General features: G+C 42.3%; 1 protein-coding gene across 1 annotated transcript in view; it reads right to left on the reverse strand.

Moving 5' to 3' along the window:
* LOC308343046 (uncharacterized protein) overlaps positions 1–2,831 on the reverse strand; it is a 311,448-nt gene extending 308,617 nt beyond the window's left edge. The window contains exon 1 of the mRNA XM_080803887.1: positions 2,268–2,831. The gene's annotated coding sequence lies outside the window, so the exon portion shown is untranslated. The remainder of the gene's footprint in view (positions 1–2,267) is intronic.
* Between the last annotated feature and the right edge of the window lie 7,907 nt (positions 2,832–10,738).

Genomic DNA, 10,738 nt, shown 5'->3' on the forward strand with positions numbered 1-10,738 from the left:
ATTTCTGTTGTTTGAGCACCCCACATCTGGTCTTTTATCATGGTAGCTCAAGCTAAGACACACACATATGTAGAATTCAATCCTAGAAAAACAGTTTTTGTTTCTGCATTTCTCATCTGTAATACCCTTTCTCATGTCCACCTTCCTTCCTACCACATGCCCATACACACACTCCTGCTATGTCATTCTTCATGGTCCTGCTCCCCATTTTACTGCCTCCTAAAACTTCCCAGATCTTATCCCAGACAGAACGAACCTACCATGTGTCAGCCCACCCAAAGCCCAAGGGATTGTAGAATTGCTGCTGTATATCAGACCTGCAAGTTATTCATGAGCATGTCTTACTATAACCCTCGCTAGGACTTGAGCACCCAGAGGCGAAGGTCAGGGTCCCATTCATCTTTGATGCCTTGTCTGCCTAGCATCATGTCTGATTCCAAGCACCTCCTCAATAAATACCTGCTGAAATAAATGGATCTGACTACTGTGTGCTTACTCGGACCCTAGATGGGTCTCTTCCCAGCCAGAAAAGACTGGCGGGTCCCACCAGGGTTAGTATGCAGCCTCTCCTCCTCTACGATTTAAGAAACTGCCTGCAGATTCCACCAGCCTTCGGAGCATCAAGAAATCGATGACAACAAATGGTGTTGTCAAAGGGCCAGATCACAGAGGAGCACGTATATTGGAAGCACCAAAGGATGGTCCACTGATGCAGGGCCCACGGAGTTTATGAAGGCTGCCGCCAGGCCTCCCACATAGAGCCAGGTCAGGCTCGGGCAGAGGGCAGCTAGCTCATCTCTGTCCTCACTGCCAGAGTGATGTCTGTGTCTGTCAATAAGGAGAGGAAGGGTGAATTATCTCAGTGCTGGGCTGCAAGGCGTAGAGAGGAACAAATAGCCACTTGAACTCCTGCAAGATAAGGGGGGAGAGGAATGGCAAAGCAAGTATTAAAGACTGGACAGCCAGGGGTGCACAGATGAGCTGTGCTCTCACTGTGCAGAGAAGGACAGAGAATAACTCATTGCATGTGCAATGCATCATTCATTTTAATCCCCAGAGGCAGATACAACTAGCCAGTATTAAAATTCCTTGTGAGCATAACATCACTAGCCTTGCTGTATATACTTTTAACTTGCTGGCCAAGGATTAGAACCGGAACCTGAATTATCATCTTGGACATGCTCTCATCAGTGCTTGCAGCGAGGTGCTGTGATCCACGACAAACTCTTTCCCTCCGTACTCTGCGGCGTTGCCTTCTTATCCCTACCTCTACCTTCCAGGTGCCCACCACACCATCGGTCTACCCACCCCCTCCGGTGAGGGCCACCAGACCTTTCCAGAACAGCCAACACAGTTCATGCAGCAAAATGGATGAAAGTCTTGAGAAGGGTGCCGGGAACGCGAGGGTGGGAAGACTGAATGGAAAAGAGAGCGAGAGAAGAGAAACAAGCAAAGTTAATTTAAGGCCCAAGAAAGCTGCTCTGACATTCTCATTTCTGCATTATCTTTTGCCTGGCAGCCGCAGCTGTTCACCCACTTTCATCCCCTGACATAAACAGTCCATATCTGCAATTACAAGCGCCCGGGGAGCGAGCATTAGTATGCTGCATGCGGTCTGGGAAAAGGTGCAACGCCGGGCTTCCTCCTGCCTTAGAAGTCCCTAGCAGACATACCCGGGAACAAAGGGAGAAGAGATACAGAAAAGCCGAGCGTCTGTTGGATGCCAGAGCCCGAGTCTGAAGCACGAGGTCGGCTGGTTGTGTCACAATCAAAGGAGCTGAAGAGAGGAGGAGATGAAATGCAGTTGGTGGCTGAGACGGATTTTTTTTTTAATCTGTCTTAAAGAATTAACTACCCACTAAGACCTTTGGGCTAATTTTAGGGGTAAGTAAAATGACAATAACAGGGAAAGGCAACTCGGCCCAAAGCCAAGCAAATGGGGAGACAAAAAGGGAAAACTGAAGAGGAAGGCTGTTGAATATTCTCTCCTCTTTACTCTGCTAGATCTATTAGTTGATATTCTGCCATGGCTCCCTTGCCTTGTTGAAACATCACGCCAACAGTGCACAACAGCACTGCACCCACACAGAACAATTCGATACATCCCACCCAGGCCTAATAAAATCAAGCCCCTCCAAACATCTCAGCTTTATGCAGCAACCGAGTCCTACAGGACCATAGGAAGCTTGGAAAGTCACCCAATTATGTAAGGGAAAATTGATAAGACATACATCAGAATGTACAATAACATATAAAAATACACTTACTAGAAGATGACGCAACCCGTCATTGAAGTCTGTGGTTTTGAGCCAGTGTTCTATATCCACAAAACACAAGCCTCACGAGGAAGCTGCAACAGTGTGGGAGTTTCTGAAGCTGGTAGCAGAAGGTGTTGTTTGGTACAAGGTGAAAGCGTTTCTGGCCAAGATCCGTAGGGAGTCAGTCTTGGGTCTCTCTTGCGTGGGCGCATGTCTGCACACACGCCCAGACATGGGCCAGTCCAGTAACTCTCATTCCTCACTGAGGACCAGAGTCCTGGCTCTGAGAGACTTTGGGAGGTTTAGTAGTTTGCATTTTCTATTTTCCCTCCTTCCTTCCTCACTGAAACATCATTTGTTCTAGGGCAGTAATTTGCCCTGTTAAAAAATAATAATAACTTAAAAAAAAAAAAAAAAAACCCTTCCCACCTTCCTGGCAAATAAATTGGCTCTGAACAGTGAGCTCTTAGTGGTAGTCCTTGGACAGAACTTCTAGGAAATCTCTGTAAAAGGAAACAGTTGCTGGATACCCTCTGCTCAACTGTGTTAAAGTGGAGTCATCGTCATCTTGTGACCAAAGGCAGAGGCATAAGGTCAAAACTCACATGCTAAGGGTGACTGAACAGGAAGACAGGGAGCACCTGGCTCCCAGTTGGCACCGTGAGTCACAGTACCTGCTCTGTACCATCTGTCTCCACACTTCCTGTCACATACCAAAAAAAAAAAAAGAGAGAGAGAGAGAGAGAATAAGAAAAAAATGTTCTTTGGGTTTTGACTTACATCCAAATCTAGTTCTAATTTTTATAGGAGTTATCCATTAAAAACAGGAAGAGATAAAATCTTCCTCAAGAGGAGTCCTCAAGAGAGAAGCCAAATCAAAGTTTGGTGGTTAGCATACTGGGCTGTATATTGTTGCCCCCAAATCTGTGCCTACCCAGAACATGTGAACGTGACCTTATTTGGAAATAGAATTTTTGTAGATATTATCAAGGTAAGATGAATTAATACTGGATCATGGTGAGCTTCTCTTTTTTTTTTTTAAGATTCTTTATTTATTTATTGACAAAGAGAGAGAGATCACAAGTAGGCAGAGAGGCAGGCAGAGGGAGAGGGGGAAGCAGGCTCTCCTGAGCAGAGAGCCCGATGCGGGGCTCGATCCCAGGACCCCGAGACCACACCCCGAGCCAAAAGCAGAGGCCCAACCCACCGAGCGACCCAGGTGCCCCAAACTTCTTTTTTTTTTAAGATTTTATTTATTTTTATTTGTCAGAGGGACAGGGGGATGGGGGAAGAGGGTGCAACAGGCAAGGGGAGAAGCCAGGAGCCATTGCGGGACTCAATCCCAGGACCCTGGGATCATGACCTGAGCCAAAGTCAGATGCTTAACAGACTGAGCCACCCAGGCATCCCAAGATCATGAACCTTAAATCTGATTTGAATGGGATCTTTGTAAGAAGAGGGAATTTTGCACGGAGACAGGTAGAGGAGAACAGAATGTGAAGACAGAGGTAGGGAGTGGAATAATAATATACCTGGAGACCAAGGAATGTCAAAGATTGCCAACAACCACCAGAAGATGGTAGAGAGGCAAGAAACAGATTCTCCCTCAGTAGTCTGTTGTTTAAAGCCACCCAGTCTATAGTCCTTGGTTCTAACAGCACTAGGAAAGGAATACAACTTGTTTGTCACCTGCGGGTTTGCAGAGATGTGTTTTTTATGCCATGTTTCTAGAATGGGAAATTGAAGAATACTAAGAAAACTGAATTCTCTTCCTGGGCCCTATGAGATAGGTCAGAATTCAAGACTCCCTGAAAAATTTTAGCTGTTTGTGGACTTCTACTTTATGGAGATGACCAAGAAAGGGAAGGAATCCCAGTTCTGTATTTAACAGTGCAGGCACTGGGCCAGTTGAAGCCAATAATATGAAACAGCTCAGATTGTTTGGTGACCATAAGTCAAACATCTAAGCGATGAAACCATAGTACATTGCTTGGTAACTATCAAAATTACATATCCAGGTGGATATCAAAATTACATATCCAAAGATAGATTTTTTAAAGTATCAATATTTAAAAGACCAATAATCCAGAATGTGAAAAATAAATATAGAAAATACCATGAGTAGAATACTATAATAACTTACACAGAAAATTGTTAGAACAAAATGCCGTCTATGTGAAAAAGCAAGCTGTTAAAAAATAAAAAAGGCATTTATATCACATTTCCATTTGTTGTAAAGAAAAATATTAGATGATAGAGAAAGTGGAAAATAAAGAAACTGATAAAAAAAAAAAAAGTGCCAGTAGCTCTCCCATCAGAGAGAAGCTTAAAATTAAAATAATTTAACTAAATCAAGTATGAGACTTTGCTGGTGCCTCCAGATCCAAGACTAAGCATGCAGTAACCCAACCCTTAGCAGAGCACAAACCATAGTTTCTCAAGAACAGGGCTGGTAAGAAGGGTACTATCTCTTCTTCAGTGTGGGCTTAGGTAATGGTTCATTAATTAATTAATTAATTAATGTTTATCTTCAGATGCCCTTATTTAAAAAGGCCTCCAGTCTAAGATATAGCAGGCTGGAAGTTCTTCCTGCTGGAGCAGTGGACTGAATGAGACTGGAGGAAATCTACTCCTCTCCTACTCGTCGCTTCGGTACGCCATGAAGCTTGTGAATCTGAGTGTCGGTGAACATTAATATTCGTGTGTCTGAAATTCTAGACTGCTGGACTCAGGAAATCAGAGCTCACTGTGGCTGGATTTTCTGAAGGTAGGCGCTGGCCTGACGCAATGACAATGGAGCTAATTAAGGCCACCCTTGAAAACTAAACCAGGACTAGCATTATCCAAAGTACCTGGTTCGAGTATGTGAGAAGACAGAAGCTCGAGCAGAAATATTCTCTTAAAGAGATGCCAAAGGAGGGAAGCAGGTCAGTGATGGAGAGAGAGAAGAGGTATAAAGAATTAGGTTAATATTATATTTTTCTGCAAACAGAAGCTGGAGGGGAAGGCAACAAGCGAAGACCTGCTTGGACCACTCAGACCTGCAGAAATTCTCTAGGTCTGGGCCACATCCTCCTCCACCACCTTCTGATGGGCATCAGGCCTTCCCCATACTTGGTGTCTGCGTGTATGTGGGTGTGTGTTTGTGTGTATTTGTTGAGTTTTTGCAGGGTCTGCCCTGACCTTCCTACCAGATCTGAGTACAGATCCGTTCTCTTTGCTTGATTCCATTATATTCATCAACTTCATTGTATGGAGGAAAAATCTGAGCCCCAGAGAGTCCGTGGAAGAGCCGAAAACACATCTAAGCTCCCCTTACATACAGGGTGGTACCGCCCTCCCCCACCACCACCACATACACACATACAGTTCAGGTTTCCTCTCTTGAATCTAGTGAAGTGCCTCCAGTTGAAGGACGGAGGCGCCGTCATTGGTAACCGAATTGAAGTTCTCAAGTATCTTATAGATAATAAAGATTGCTTCCAGAGTAATTGAAGGCTTAAGAATAAGAGGAGGTTCAATGTGAAGATAATACGGAAAATATAAGCCAGTTCTGGCAAAAAGTCTGAGGCAATAAATGCCTTTGTTCTCCCAGATTTAACATATTTATTTGGCAATACAAGCTCACTTAATGAAGACCTAGAGGCCATCTTATGTGACATGAAATATTAATGATGGTCATATGTATCACCAAAGGCTGAACACTGAGAGGATCACAAAAATAGAATATGGAAGAGACATAATTAACATCAATAATTTGTACTACTTCCAGATGGTCAAACTAAAGGGCTCTTTTTACAAACCAGACTATCAACTATGTAAATTGGCCAGTGAAACACATCACTACAGATTGAGACCAGAAACTACATCCTTTGGAAGACTTCAAATACTTCAGAAACCTTAGTTCTTACCCAGAAACGCCAAGAACTCCGATGTCACATTCGGACTCTTCCAGGCCTCAGCAATCTGTGGACCTAAAGGGATGAAAATTTAAAAAGTCTTAAAACCTTTTTAATTTCACTGCTATAGGTTCCACATGCAAAAGGCAGGATTCATAGGGAGTGTTAGTGATGTTATATGTTATATTATATATATATATATGTTATATGTTATATTATATATATTACATTATATATGTTATATATTATAGTATATATATGTTATATGTTATATGCTATATATTACATTATATATGTTATATATGTTATATTATATATATGATATATGTTATGTGTTATATGTTATATTCATAGGGAGTGTTAGTTAGTGGAGTGTTAGTTATGTCTACCTCAGGCTATCTTGTAGGAGTACACCTGATTATTTACCCCACCCCTACCCCCGCCATCTTTAGTGGGGAAAGCTGACCCAGAAAGCCAGCTGAAAGCAGTGTCTGGCCATGGATGCTGCATCTGATGTCAAAGAGGGAATACTCAAGTTCAGTTGCCTTGCACCCCAAGCCCCACACTGGATTCTGGAGCAGCCAAGGAATTTCCTCCTCCACTCGAACGTGTGCAACTTTGTCACCTGGGCCTCGCAGCAGGCTATCTCATGCACCTGCGTTTCCCTCACGGGAAGGGGTCCTTCACCCTCTGCCTGGAAATCTTCTCTCCTTAACAGAGTGGATTACACATCACCTGCCAGTCCATCAGACATGCCTCTGGTGTCCTGGCTTCCAGACATGCTCATAGTTCGTTCATTCAGTCAGTACTTATTCCAAGCCTACCCTCTGCCATATAGAAGCATGATAATGAACAAAAAAAGCAGACGTAGTCCCTACACTCACGGAGCTTACAGTCTAGTGGGAGAAGCTGACATTACTCAAAGAATGATACAAGTTGAGGGGCACCTGGGTGGCTCAGTGGGTTAAAGCCTCTGCCTTCGCCTCAGGTCATGATCCCCAGGTCCTGCGATCAAGCCCCACGTCAGGCTCTCTGCTCAGCAGGGAGCCTGCTTCCCCCTCTCTCTCTGCCTGCCTCTCTGCCTACTTCTGATCTCTGTCAAATAAATAAAATCTTAAAAAAAAAAAAAGAATGAGGGACGCCTGGGTGGCTCAGTTGGTTAAGCGGCTGCCTTCGGCTCAGGTCATGATCCCAGCGTCCTGGGATCGAGTCCCACATCGGGCTCCTTGCTCGGCGGGGAGCCTGCTTCTCCCTCTGCCTCTGCCTACCACTCTGTCGACCTGTGCTCACTCTCTCTCTCTCTCTCTAACAAATAAATAAATTTTAAAAAAAAGAATGATACAAGTTGATATAAAAGTAAAATGCAATGAGTAATAAATGGTCCTATGAAGAGCACATATAGAAGAAAACAACTAGTCATGGAGATAAAAGATTCCTGAGAAAATGAGTAGAGTTAACTAGGTGAGGTGAGTGGGAGGTGTCCTCCAGCTCTCAGGAGCAGTGGAGGAGAGCTCAATGCAGTGAAGAAATTTAGGCCCCAAATAGTACTTCCCCACACACACGTTGATTCAATTAATATTACTGACAATAAAGCACTGTGATAAATACTGGGTAGCACTCTGTAATTAAAAAAAAAAAAATCTTTGATCCCAAAGAGCTTAAGGTCTAATAGGAAGACAGGAAAATTAACTTTTATGGGAGCATGATAACTACAGTGAGAAAGTTATGCATAAGGGCCTAAGGGAGACTCATACTAAAGGGTCAGTGGAGACTTCCTAGTGAGAGGTCAGTGAGGGAAAGAAGATAGCATGGGATTTCCAGGAAGAGAGAACAGCCTGGACAAAAGCACAGAGGCATAAAACAGCAGGACCTACTCAGGGATCCACAGGAAGTGGAATCTGGCTTACCAGAAAGGTATGAGCAGAAGGTCAGGAATGTGACAGGAGATGAGGCCGGACAGGCAGAAAAATGAAAGACCCTAAGAGGAGAAGCCTTGTGTGTAAAGCTCAGGTGTTGAAACCTTGTCCAAAAAGGAACGGGGAGATAATGGAGGATTAAAAAGAGAGACAATGAGCAATTTTGTCTTTTATTTCCTTTCGCTTTTTTCCCCACTACTTCCAACAGTGAAATGTTCTAAGATTTCAAAAGAAAACCGAAACCCATAGTGATTGATTCTGACTTGACTTTGTCACTTTCACAGGTTTATTTCCCCTGCTGGATGTTAGCACATAAAATCCCCAGGTGCTTTTCAATGTATGTTACATTTCCTCCAGTTTAGTAAATCAGAGTTATTTGCTTTCCGTACTCTGCTTTATGTTTTGGTGGGCAGTAAGCCATTCTGGCATGGAGCTAAAATTAATATTTTTAGCAACTGTGTGGTCATCTGCGTGACAGAGAGACACGACAGAGTATAGGTTTTTTTAATATATTTACTCAACATCAAAAATGAAGCATTTTAAAATGACCGTTCTTAGTCTTAAAACAAGCTCAACATCTTAGAATATGGATTATTTTCCATTAAATTTTTAGTGTTATTTCTGACACATGCAATATAGTTTATTAACATATACTTATGTTGAAAAGCATAAGACAGGAAATGCACATGAACCTACTATCCAGTGAATACATTATGAATAAGTATTTCCCTTCCACCTCAACTCATCCCCTCCCCATTAAGCCAGAGATATTCTGTATCTATCTCTACTTTGCTTTTTAAAAATAGCTTTATTAAATGTTTATGTATATCTAAACATATTACTTAATGTTTGTATATCATTTTTATGATATCATACCGATTATGGACTTTTAAGACTTCCTTAAAAATTCAACATTAGATTTCTAAGAAGTATAGGTTCCTGAGTATAGCTATGGATCCTTCATTTTCACCATAATATAATATTCCAGTGTGCAAATGTAGCACAGTATATACATCCATTCTCTTAAGAATGCATTCTAAACAATTCCAACTCTTGGCAATTACAAACTGTTTTCTAGGAGCCTGTCCTCTTGGCACATGTACGAGAATTTCTCTGGTGTCTATACTAGGTGTGAAGTTGCTCAGGTGTATTGTGTTTCCATGTTCAGATTCCCAAGCTGATCCCAAATTGTTTTCCAAAGTGATTTTCTAATTTACTTCTCCAAGACCATTACATAAGAATTCCTCGTGATCCCTATTCTAACCAATACTTTGTGAGTTAACACAGCGACAATGGGAATAAAAATGAAAAAGAAAAAAAAAAATTCTGCCTGTATTTAAGAGACAAAACATACAAAGATGTGGTGGGTAGGAAGGAGAATCCAGGATGATTCAATATTTACTTATTAGTTTACCAATATAGTAAGAGTAATATTTCAGTTTGATCAAAATTTTTACTTCCCTGATTGTTAAAGAGATTAAAGACCTTTTTAGGTTCACTGACCATATACTTACATGTCATTTGCCCATTTTTCTATTTGTGTATGTTTTTCTTATTTTTTTTTTAAGATTTTACGTACTTATTTGACAGAGAGAATGAGCATAAGCAGGGGGAGCAGCAGGGAGAGGGAGAGGGAGAAGCTGCTCCCCAACAGGGAACCCAACGAGAAGCTCAATCCCAGGACCTCAGATCATGACCTTAGTTAGCCAAAGGCAGACGCTTAACCAACTGAGCCACCCAGGCACCCGTGAATTTTTTTTAATATACTCTGGGTATTAAACTTCTGTAGGCTATATGTGTGACACATACCTTCCAGCACTTTGTTGTCTTTTCACTTTCTTTATGATGTTTTTTGGTAAACAGAGGTTATTAACATATTTGAATTAACAATTTCTTTTATGGTTAGAACTCTGTATATCTTGTTTGACAAACCTTCCCTACCCCAAAACTAGAAAAATATCCTCCTATATTTTTTGCCTAACGTTTTTCTTTGTGCAAAGTCCTTCTCTCTCTGAGTTGACCCCTGTGTATAGCAAGAGGCAGGAATTCAATTTCAGTTTTTTGAATGGCTATCCAGTTGTCCCAGCACTATTTATTGAACAGTTCTTCCTTTCTTCATTGATTTTCAATGCTCCCTGAGCTAGATGGTTTCTGTGGCCCTTGGCACCCATTGATTTCCTCTTCTTGCTGTCCCCAGTATCACAAAAGCTAGAAACCTAGTAATTGACTTTTCCAAACTTCTTTGCCAGCAAGCTTTGAGATGCGGTTTAGATGCTGTCAAAGAAATGCACTTATGCAAATTGGGAAAACAGTGGGGAGGTACAAACAACTCATTCCCAGCAACAAGGGCAAGGGAAATACAGATGTGGGTCCATAGGAGGGTTTTCAGGAGCCAGATGGACTCAGAATTCCTATGCTAGTCGCCTTTCTTGGGGACGCTGTGTCTTTGGTAGGAGTGTCCTGAAACTGGCCCACCTCTCTGCAGCTGCTAAATACTGACTCTCTGGATGGTTGTAGCTGCGAATTGCAAAGCTAATGGCACTGCTGTGCCCCACACCTTTGCCTTTCCAGCTCTTCAATAACCTATTTATCTCTGTTTTGTTTTAATCCCTCATACTTGAAATATGGGATCGTTTCCGTCTCCCCTAATTCACTCTGTCAAAGA

This window comes from Martes martes (assembly GCF_963455335.1).
Source record: "Martes martes genome assembly, chromosome: 5".
Classification (NCBI taxonomy): Eukaryota; Metazoa; Chordata; class Mammalia; order Carnivora; family Mustelidae; genus Martes; species Martes martes.